This window comes from Vicugna pacos, chromosome 23 (genome assembly GCF_048564905.1).
Source record: "Vicugna pacos chromosome 23, VicPac4, whole genome shotgun sequence".
NCBI classification, from domain to species: domain Eukaryota; kingdom Metazoa; phylum Chordata; class Mammalia; order Artiodactyla; family Camelidae; genus Vicugna; species Vicugna pacos.
In genome coordinates, this window is record NC_133009.1 from 26,063,326 (window position 1) to 26,075,799 (window position 12,474).

A 12,474-nucleotide genomic window follows, 5' to 3' on the forward strand; every position below is an offset into this window, starting at 1 on the left:
ACCTATAATGTCACTCAACAGATATTTATTGGATGGCTCAAGAGTTCAGGTTAAGTAAGCATAGGGTACAAAAAGCACCCCAAGCCAATCCGCAAACAGGCATGAGAGTTCTTACTCCAAGTGTCACTGGGTGTAACGGTCCAAAGATTTGCACGCGCGGTCTTGATGCTCAGGTGCAGAGATGACATACACACTCACACACGCGATGCTTAGAGGGTGCGATCTAAAGTGCAAACCAGGCGTACATACACTGCCCTCCTTTTTTTTTCCTCAAGGTTCCTGTCTTACCTCTCTTTAGGTCTTTCCACCTCTAGAAAGCCCAATTTGTTCCTTTTTCTTACCAAAGTATTTGGCAGTTCCTAATAAAAAGTTGATGGACGATCCGTAGTGTTCCACCTCAGCAACCCAGGAAATATTGAGTTACCTTCCCTCAAAATGCTAACGACAGCAGCTTCTCCCTGATAAGACCAGATTTCTTGCTATAGAAGCGCGCACACACACACACACACACACACAGCCATATACACAAACGTACACAATTCGCAAAATGTCACCCTGCTAGACTAGTCTTTACCTAGCTATTGATATATACAGAAGAAGGAAGGCTATGCTTAAACTATTGGCAGAATAATATGGCAGGTGGGGTGAAATTTAAAAGGCACCTGCAGTTTGGAAGTTAAGTTCGAGAAAGTGACTTGTGTGTGGAAGTGGGAAGGTGACAGGTTGTTTGGGAGACTAGCTGATGAATTTTAATTTGATATAAGAGGGAAGCACTGCAGGGTCTTTAGCTAACCCAACATCATGACATGCATTGTTATCTGTGCCCACGTCCAGAGTTCTTCTCAGATTGTAAGCTCCTTAAGGTCAGGGACTGTGTTTCCAAAGTTGCAGTAGAAAAGCACAGACAGCAGGCAGACTGGCACAGAGCTGGTCCCACTCACTCTGGCAGGGTGGTGAAAGGCTGCTTTCCCACAACACTTTTAGTGAGGAGTTATGCTTCTGTTGAACATAAAGACTATTGTAAGTGATAGTTACAATGGCTACTTGAAATGTACAAAGTCTTGGTTTTGAAAACAACTCACACCCTGGGAGTTGTGGTTCCCTGGCAAGACATGACTCCCACCGGCATCCATCTGAGAGACCGAGAAATAAAAGCTCGTGAAATTTTGGAAACACTTATGCAGATGGCATTTTGATGAGTTAACTCTAAGTAGATCAGTAACACATGGATTAAATCTTCCACAAAGGGCCCATTGGCTTAAAGAGCGAAGGTCCAGTGTCGTTGACATCATGGAGTTTGGGTTTTGCTGAGCTCCCTATCTTTGGAAAATCAGTTTAAGACTGTCATCAGACGTATGCAGCTGTGGGTTTTGCTCAGATCTGCTTTATGGTTTTATGGCTTTCAGAGTGAAGCCAAAAGTCTTCCAACAGTCACAGCAAGATGAAGATCTGGAAATTTTTGAAAGCACGTTCCCACGCAGACTCATCACAGCCACGGCCTTTTATAGCTGGTACCTGCCTACGGGCCAAAGTTACAAGGCGACTCATTTGGGATTTTGTGTTTAGAGACAGTCCTGGGTTACAAACTTTGCTGGAATATCTTACATGGAAAATCTGGCCATTTCTGGTTTTCCTACACATTCAAACTACAATTAAAATAGAAAATAAAACTCTCAAAAATTGCTGAGCTCATGAATACAAGTAGCAATTGTAATGCTGTTTTGCAGCTCAGAAAAGAAATGATCATGGAAAAAAAATGAAGCAGAGCTTGGTGGTTGACTGGCATCTCCTGCAACCGTCCCTGTCTAACATTGCTGAGGTTAACAGGGACAACCAGATTCACTGTCATCCTCCTGCAGGGAGATTGGAGGGGTGAAGGAAAGGCTGGGCAACTTTCGGTTTTCATCGACTGAAATTGCAGAACAACCTGGGTGAAAATAGTATATACCACGTTTCAGAAAGCAATGTTCAGTTTGCATGCGCAGGGTGCTTCCGGTTTCTACAACATCTATTCTATAAAATATCTGCCTATAGAATCAAAAACTCGCACACAAAACAACCTGACATTGTTTCAGAAGAGGTGACCACTGAATTCCTGTCTATGTTATCTCTAGACCTACTTTTGTATGGCCAATTTTCAAATCTGACTGTATCTGACATAAAGGAAGAAAAACTCTTCCATTTGAATTCAGCGTTGTGTGGATGGATGGATAAAGAAGCTATAAAACACCGTATAAGAATCAGGTTTGGTAACCTTAGTGAGGAAGATTTTTATAAATAAGACAAAGGGTCTTGAGGAAATCCAGAGGACCAAGTGGGAAACCTTAAAGACCTTGTGGATGTTTTGATACTCATTTGCATAAAACTAATAATTATTTAAAACATGATGCAAACTTTTAAAATGGGATTAGGAGGTAGCAGAGTGAAGTGATCTGATTTACAGTTTGGTCCTTTCTAGACACATGACCTTGGGCAAGATAATTAGCCCCCCTAAGATTTTCTTCTTCCTCCATAAAATAAGGATGCAAAAGAAGCTGCCTGATGGAGTTGCTGTGGTAATTAAATGAGGAAAATATGAAGAGCCTTAGTCATATTGGTCCTTACTGCTTCTCGTCTCAATGACCCTGCTGCTGCTACTCCTATGACAAAGGTGACGACTGAAAAGCATTTCTACGACAAAAGCAAAAACCAAGTCATGCATTTTTTTATGACTAGGAACATTCTCTAATGTGAGTAGTAACTTTGCAAGGGACAGAACTGAAAGCTGATAGCTCACCAGGAGGACAAAGTGAGGGGAACAATTTCTATTTTAAAAAATACTAACAATATAAATTGCTAGATGCCAGAACCCTTTTAAAAATTCCCCTCTTGGGAAAGACTCATCAGGTTGTTTAGTCAGAAGCAGAGATGTATGTGGATGGATGTTGTGTTTCACCCTTTGCCTCAGTTTCCCTACACGGAAGCCCAAATTGCCCGTGACTCAAATAAAAGTGTATAAATACTCACTTAGGAGACTTGACGCTCAGTTATGTCAAGCTCATTTCTCCAAACTGAGCTTGGAAAGTTTCTACCGCAGGGATCTTCCAACTGCACAGAACTAGAGAAGCCAATTTTAGTTGTTCTTTAAAGTGGCCAATCAGAGGGAAGAAAAACGCTTCCATCGTGAATGTGGACCACAGGAGCTACAGAATTCTCCTGAATGGTAAAATTTTTCTTTAATTGTCTCAGAAACTTTCCTTCTCTATTAGGCTGCCTGACTATGGGCACAAAATAAGATGGCTGAGGCGTAATGACATACTTAGACAGGAGGTGGCACCTCTGTATGAAGGATTAAAATGGTAGAGGAACCAACCGCAGGATAACGCCTACATCTTGATCACGAGAAGAATGGATTCTATAAGCACGCCCTGTGGCTGGGCCCTGTGCTAAAGGCTTTACGTAGACTTCCTCCCTGAATCCTGTGAACAACTCAGTGATGCAGGTGCAGTGATTATTGTCCTCATTTTCTAAGTGAGGTAATTGGCGAGCAACAAAGTTAGGTAACAAGTCTAGCAAGGGACGCAAACATTCTAATAATCATACAGAAAAATATGATTTTAAATGGTATTAATTTGAAGCTAGAGCCAAGGAAGCACAGAGGTGAAGAATCAGGACTCTGGCATCTCACTGCTTGTGTTTGAATCCTAGCCCTGCCACTTAATAGCTGTGAACCTGGGTAAGTCACTTAAACAGTCCACGACTCAGTTTTCTCATCTGTAAAATAGGATAATGCTGGTAATAGTTATGTGGATTAAATGAGCCAATATATTTTAAGTGCTTAGAAGAACACCTGGCCTATCATATGCCCTCAATATATGTTTGCTGTATTTTTAGTCTACTCTTAATGTAGAAGAAAATAAAGATAGAGAGGTCAAGTGAAAGTCAAGTTCACTGAATGCAGGCAGTAATGACACCAGTGCATGAATGTTTCCTGGACGTGCAAGGAAGATGCCCTCCTTTGACTCTTCACCATCCTCTGACAACCCATGCATTGTCCCACTCCCCGCTGGGTCCATAGGAAACAGTCTGGGGCACAAAATGCACCCAGTCCACCATGATCGTGAGCAACTGATTTAACAGGCAGAGGGTTAGTGTGATGTGGTCTTCAGTCCTCCAACAAGGGCTCACTAAAAGTCTCAAATATTGACTGACTACTTTCTTGACCAAATTTTGATGACCTGAAAACATTTGAAATTTGCTCCAGAAAGTTTTGTACTAGAACATAGTATATTTGATTTTTCTTTCTTGCTGTGATGGTCAGTCTAAATTCTCAATGCTCAGTTTTCTTAAATGAGATGAGTAATTAAGCAAAAATTATCTGGAATGGAATTCTTTTACATGAGTCTGTCTTTGCACCTAAATTTTCAGAAATAAAATTTTCCTTCATGTAATGTCTTCCAATAAATCCAGTGCTTTACACAGTGATCCTAATTATTTTCAGCATAAATATAATAGACTTTAGAGTATATTAGCTTAGAGTATATTAGCTTTAGGATGGAATTTATTAGGATAGTATTTGTCTTACATGTAAAAGTCTTTAAAGTATCTAAGGAAGAGAGAGAAGAAAGGAAGGCGAGAGAGAGAGAAACAATTTCTATTTTCCATAGTGCCTCAAGTTTATTTTCCATCACTTAGTTTGGTGTCTTAGTGATGACTTTAAACTCTCTGAAGTTTAGATTTTCATCTATAACTTTTTTTGATATCCTTCCAGGGTGATTGTAAGGCTCCACTTAAGTATCTAAAAAAATTCTTCATAAACTCTATATAATTGTATAAAGAATTACAACTACTAATATGTGCCTAAAAAGTGAGTATATACGTACAACAGAATGAAGTCATCTAGACAATTAAGAGTCAATCTTAGTCTTTGGAGGATGACATGGAGCTTTAATGTGATGGTCATAACAGCTTCGTACATCCCAGTAAGACATTTGTCTATGTATTTGATATTTGCCTATGTTCCAACCAATGCTCAACACACAGGACCTGCCACAGCAAAACCACACACTGCCACCCTCTTCAAGGAACTGATAAGAAAAACATGCATGTATGGAACCATGACACAAAGTTGAATGTCAAAAATGCTACGAGGTGAGGGGGCCAAGCACAGCTTTGTGGATATTTTGGGTGGGGATGGGGACCGGCAAAGTCCTTCCAGTTGGTAAGAGCAGAAAATGAAAATGTCCAGCAATGCTTTGTGAAGGAGGGCTTGCCTTGGTGCTGATGGTAATGGTATGATGTGTGGGGGCTGGGGTGGAGAGTGGCCAGACGAAGGGGTGAGTGGAGAATGATGTTCTAGGAGAAACAAACTCTGTGAGTCAAGACATGAAGGTGGGAACATTTTGGACTGTTCTTTCTCGAAGCACGATCTGGGGGTTTCCTGATTTGTGAACTGATGACCCATTCGCATGTTCCTTTATGGGCTCTTGTGGGAAAAAGAGATGACGTGCAAGCTCATAGATTTTCATGTTTATGACTAAGAGCAAATTATTACTGACTGAATAGGTGAATGACTAAAGATGACTAATATTTGGTGTCTATACACCAAAATTTGTAAGTTACTAGAATTTCCTTAAGTCTGTAACTCTATCCTACTAAGGAGTCTGGGTGCCAGGACCTAGTTTTCTGCTGTCTTTGTAGACACCTAGATGGTGAGATACACCACCCTACCCTGCTGCCACCATCCTCCCTTCAGTCTTCTCCAGAAGAAAAATATTCATTTGTGCATCTTTGGTATTGTCTGAAATTGATTGTGACTTTCCACTTTTGCTCTTTCATTATGAATTCTTTTAAGATTTACTCTTTTTTAAACACCTTTATTGGGGTATAATTCTGGTACAGTAAACTACACACATTTCAGATGTACAATTTGATGAATTTTGATAGATGTAGACACCTATAAACCCACCGCCACAACCAAGACAGCTAACATTTCCATCACTGCCCAGGAGGTGCCAATTTCAAATTCCTGATTTATCCCTTCCCACTCCTTTTACCTACCCTCTGGTAACCAAAAGTTTGTTCTCAATGTTTGTGAGTCTGTTTCTGTTTTGTGCATAAGTTCATTTGCATCCTTATTTAAGATCCCATTTATAAGTAATATCATATGGTATTTTTCTTTCTCTTTCTGGCTTAATTCGTTTACTCTTGTATATATATATATATGCTGGGATTTTACCATTTTTAAAAAATTTATTTATTTATTTATTTATTTATTTATTTATTTATTTATTTTAATTTTGGAGGGGGAGGTAATTAGGTTTATTTATTTATTTAACAGAGGTACTGGGGATTGAACCCAGGACCTCATGCATGCTAAGCACACACTCTACCATTGAGCTGTATACCCTATCCCCTGGGCTTTTACCATTTTGATAACTCAACTTTTTTCTATATGTCTGATCACCAGCTTCTTTTTTTTCGGAACAGAGGAAATAGGTGATGTAGATGGGGCTGTGTGTCCTTGTCTTGACGTAGTGTATCTCTCCTATCCTGAGTGTCGTATTTGGCAAGTTTTGTTATCTTTCAGGAAGGAAGCTGATATGAAGGTAATATATAAAGTTTCTGATTTTCTAGAACAGGAGATGGCTAATGACAGCCCATAGGTCAAATCCAGTCTGCTGAATGTTTTTGTAAGTAAATTTCTATTGGTACACAGCCATGCTCATTCATTTACATATGATCTAAGACTGCTTCTGCACTACAGTGGCAGAGTTGAATATTTGCATCAAAGTCCCGGGAATCTTAAAATTTTACTCCTTGTCCTTTTACAGAAACATCTTCTGACCCATACTCTAGACTTAAGGAATAAAATTATTTCCCAAATGAAAATCTGATTGTTCCTGGTAAGGGTGTAAAAATGGAATACGGGCATTGCTAAGAAGTCAATCAGAACAGGTTGTGGTAGCTCACTGAGTAATTCCTTCAAAACTCAGAGTGAACTGACCACTTTAGGAAAGACTGTGTTGTATATTCTTTTTTCATCCTTAAGGGGTACAATTAAATCTTTGTTGGTGAAATGGCAGTACACAAAATACAAATGATTCCTTGATGAATATTAGTAAAATGTACCAGTATAAAATTAGTAATACTTTAACTTTTCAAGGGTTTCCCATCCTTTCTAAATTTCTCCTTAATTGACTTCATTTTGAGCCATCCTCTAAATCTAACTCATCCTGACATTCGCCTCTGCCTTTCTTCTGCCATCCTCCTCCTCTTCTCATTCTTCCTCATCTTCTGTTTCGTCGTGCGTACACTCGTGACAAATAACACTCACGTGTATTCTAGTACAGTAGGTTCTCTGGATGTTTTTTATGGCCTTGAGGATGAATCTTTGGGGTTAGGGCTCAAGTCTGGGTTTTATCCACAGGATACTACGTAATTAATATAAGTCTGGCATAAGCATTGTTTACTTTCAATAGCAAAATTACCTTAAACGCAATAACCTTGTGAAGTATCTGCCTAAGTTTTCAGGACACTTTGTGGCTTTGTGTGCACTTAGAAATGAAAGAATTGGCTGCCATGATTTTCCCCAGGGTTCTTAAGTAGGGTCCTCAATTTGTTCATACATGTTCTGATTTTCTTAGCGTGATGTCACCGACTGTCACCCTGAAAAACATTTTAGGTCACTGGATTGAGTTGCTGAAAATCCATTTTGGATTCATATCATTTAACTCAGACAATTCTGAACTGGATTGATTAGATGACCCAGATAGTTCATAAAGTGGGCTTAATTCTTTATTTTAAAATTATTACTAAAAGGTTATATTCTGTTCACCAAAATTGTGAAATATTTCAGATCATATTGGGAGGTATTTCTGGTTTATTGGCCATGTCAAATGGCCAAGCAAATTGTTTACTTCTCACTTGAATTTTTATTTAAAAATCCACATTTCACAACCAGTCCAGATTTGCCAAGGGGTGTTTGTTTAAAGTAGATTCCATTTAGAAATACTTCATGTGTTTCTAAATTAAAAGAACCAACCTACAAGGATCAAAATTTCAGAACAGATTTCGATTACTCTGGCTGTTTTGAGAAGGCATGCAACATCTACTTATATGAAATCCCACATTACAATTAATTCCCAAAGCTTAGAAACCCAGAATTTACTCTAATGGGGTTTTGTAGTTAGGAAAAAAAAAGAAAAAGATGCCACAGTAAGGAAAAATACATGGTTCTAATTATTGTGGTTTTTTTTTTCCTCTTCTGAGATGTGTTTTTCCATGATACTTCAATATTTCTTTTGCAGGTGGTCAGCAATTTTATTAACAATTGGCAAACCTACTCATACAAAGGCAACATTACCAAATTATAAAGCAAGTCATTGGAGAAGGAAAATTAGGCTATGGGTAGGCTGCTCATGGGATTTGCAAAATCATCAACCTTTGAACTGCTCTGAACTAAACTGTAGATTACAGTTTTGAGGGGAGTGGGTGGGGGATTTCTACTTTCTAAGAACAGCCTCCAACTCCCACTTAGGAGCATATGGAAATTGAGAATATCCTTGATTTTGCAATACAACTATTGTCTTTGCTCAGGATTATGAAAAAGTAAAGGATGCTATCAAAACAGAGTGTAAATTATTAGGGTAAATATTCAAATTATAACCTGGGCTCCTATTAGTTGGCAAATCCTTTATTTGCTGAAATTAAATCCTGTATACTGTAATTTCAAATTTTCTGAATTTTAAAAGACATTTCCAAAGCCTTTGGGGCAAGTTCAAAGCTCAGCTTCTTTTCTTATGGAGTCTTTGCCCCAAGTCTCCCTGCTTGGATCTATGATTCTCTCCCTGCTGAAAATGATCGCAACATACCACACCATGGACCACCTTTCAGGAGATGGGGCAACAAGGCCATTCTTTAGAACTGCAGCCCTCAAACATCTCCATTTCAAATGATGGTCTTTGCTACATGCACATAATAGGCTCATTTCTCTAGCTTGTCCAAGAAAAGGAGCACCAAAGACTGGGTCTTCATAGCTTGCAAGTAAGAAAATTGTTTGCTACTTTAAGATAATTTTTTAAGCTTCTATTTTTCCCATCAAAGTTTTAAAAGTTTAGGGTACTGGTTCAATCCAGTAATGATGCTGTCAATAGTCACTGTAGTTATGCTACTAGGGCCACTGTCTCATGAAACACAAACAACAGAAGAAACAAATCTCCCACGAAGAAGAATCTGCAATAATTTCTGTGACTACGTTGTCCTTATGGAGGGGAAACCTATTCCCTACCCTTTGAGTGTGTGACATGCATAGTGACTTCCTTCTGAAAAGTACGGTTTGGAAAAAGGGAAAGAAAGTAACTGGCCACTCTAGTTACAGCCAGCCTTCCCCAAACCCTGCTGCGTCCATGCCTCCTTCTCTGAGGCACTCAGCAGTGTCGGGGTGAGGGGGCATATTAAAGACGCTAAAATGTATTAGGAAACAAAAATTGTGCCAATGGAATTTAACTCCGTATTTCCCAAGTTTATTTGCTCACAGAACTGTCTGTCTTACTTATAGATTGCAATTTGTGTTGCAGAGTAAGTGAATTTCTCAGAACACTCTTTGGAAAGTGTTCTTTCACCCAAGAGTTGCCTAATGCAGTGAGGATGTCAGCTTGTGAGAGCAGAAACTCTTTCCCGTGCCTAACCCTGCTCCCTGTGCACTCTCAGAGCCCTGGAACTAATGAATAATGAATGAGTGAATGAATGAATGGATGAATGGCGAACACCTGTGCAGGCCTACTGGCCCTAAGTGGGTTTTGTTTGTGTTGCTTTGTTTGCTTGTTTTAAAGCATAGGAAGCTCTCACAGAGCCCGTAAAATGACGATTTTGTGGCTGCTTACTTTTCCAAGTGTCGGTCCTCAGAGAAAACGAGATTAAAACCTCCTTTTCTCTGACATCTCAGAGGTAATTTCAGTTACCAAAGTAAATCGGTCCTTCTCTTTCCCTACCAAAAGATATTCTGGGTTATCTGGTTCTTACAATGCTGCTTTTAAAAGTAGCTATCGCACATGGATGGAGTTTGGAAGGTGTTCTGTTTATCTGGCACATGGAGCAGTGGCAGTCAGCAAGCCCCTATAAAAAAAAAGATGAAGATCCCTTATCTGAGTGGAATTTAATTAAAAATAAACAAGAAGATCGCTACTATTTTAGGATAATTTCCTTTCAAGAAGGAAGATGATATGAACGCTTTACAGATTCTGACGGATTAAGGCACATTCTACTTCACGTTATTATTCCCAAGGGGAGTTTTTGTTTCCCCTAAACTTCAGTTCTTTTATGTCAAGTAATTTTTCTTCAACACATGAGTTCCATTAGCTGATTCGGTTATATCCTGCCCAGGATCGCTATCTAGTTAATTTTGACAACACCAAGAGCTGGAACTCTAAACCAACAATTCCAAAAATAGTTTCTTTGAAAACAAAGATGCAATCACCATTCGATTGAAGAGTTCCCTGGATAATGTCTTAGGAGGTTCTTTTGAAAAAACAAACGTCATGAGCCAACTCACCGTATCGGGGGTCTCAAGAAGTAAACCACAAAAATGTGTCCATCTCTTCTGACGTATGTCATGTAAATTCTTGGCATGGAAACATCATCGGGGTTTGTTTTCCTGTGCATCTTGCTTGTCTCGGTAACATTGGACTTAAATGCAGGCTCCCAAAGGACACTTTCTCATTTCTTATCACCATAGAAGTGATTAAGTAACAGCGCTCTTTGAGATAGGACCTTCCAATTAAAGAAGGTTCTGCATGAATCAGAGAAAGGATGTGGATTCTCTGCGGTTATCTTAAAGGCACTGTGAGACACCCTTCTGTCTTTCCCTCTGAGCAACAGCAGCAGACATTTACACATTTATGGAGTTTTCACTGCGTGTCAAGTATCACGCTATGCATCTAACTTGTAGTTTCTTACTTAGTTTTTATTACAATTCTGTGAAATGTGTACTATTGTTTTCGCTATTTTCCAAATATAGAAGTGGTAATATTTGAGGGATTATTGCCAAAAGTCATGGAGTTAGGAGTTAGGTGCAAGCTGAGGTTAAAATCTATCAAGTAAAACAGAAAGCTTGACTCCAGAACTCATGCCCATGACACTACACGCTACACATAATACTGCTTTTCACCCTGGAATTTGAGGGAAAATCTCCTCTTTCACTTCCTCTAATTTTCCTTTGATCCACATTGTCCACTATCCATGTCTGTCCTTATCCCTGAACAAACCTTAATTGTAGAATGCAAGAAATTCTTCAGTATTAAGCCGCACAGGAGCCACAGATTGGATATCATTTCAAGTGCCACTGAACTCCACCCCCACAAAATGTATACATTGTGTGCAGAATCACAACAAAGAATCTCATCTAGTTCCTAAAATTAAACTAGATCTTCGTTAATAACTAGCACACAAAAAAAGAAAAAAACTATTTCTTTTTTAATTTTGTTTTTCTGTAGGGTTTACTAGTAACACAAGGGGAATGCTCCTGAGTTTTCCAGTGAGGATGTATGTAATGAGGAGTGGAGGATGGAACACCAGAAACACTGACTGGGATCACAATGTGCAGAACCTTGTATGCCAAGTTACGCGTTAGACTTAACACTTACTGGCTAGAAAGAAAGTTAGCAGAAAATACCGGTAACTAACAATCCAGTTGATGGTTAAGGAGAGACTACATTTTTTTTATGTGAAATTCCTTTTCCATGATCATTTTCTTGTTTTCCATGATCATTTCATTTAACCTTAAAAAGAGTTTCTGAGAAAAGAGGTAGTCTCACCTCATTTGATGCAATAGTATGTTTCAATTAACATTTTCATGTATAAAATCAAATAAAACTCTCATGTTTATACAGCAACTAGCTACACTAATGCCAACACTCAAACTCATTTAGAGTTCATGCTTATTACTTATTCATTACTTTAAATACACTGTTACTGCATAAATCGTACCTCCTGTTTACTGAGCACTAATTGTGTCCCCATTAATGTTATGCTGTTTTACATATATGGTCTCTAGTCTTTATTATAACCCCCTGAAGCAGACACCAGTAGGTGCTCACTCAATAGCCGTTTTCTAGTCTGATCTTCCCTGCTGATAGAAGCCCAGATTTGTTTGGAGAGAAAATGTGGCCAGATCCAGGCAATCAAGCACAATCTCTCTAAGCCTTCATACGGATCTAGTCAGTGTCTTATTTTCCTAGCCTCCAGTGGTGGCTGTTTAACACAGTCCTGGCTGATAAGACAACAGCAGAAATCTACGAAGCATCCCTGGAAAAAGCTTTCATTTATTGATAAAAGAAAACAGACACATGTTGCCTCCTTTTTGATCGTCTTGCATGGACGGGGTTATCTGGAATTGTAGTGGCCATTTTCCAACTGTGACGAAAAAAACTGAGGAATTGTCAGCTGTTGTGCCTCCGAATTTATAACCATCTGTAAATTCTACCTCCAGACTCCGCT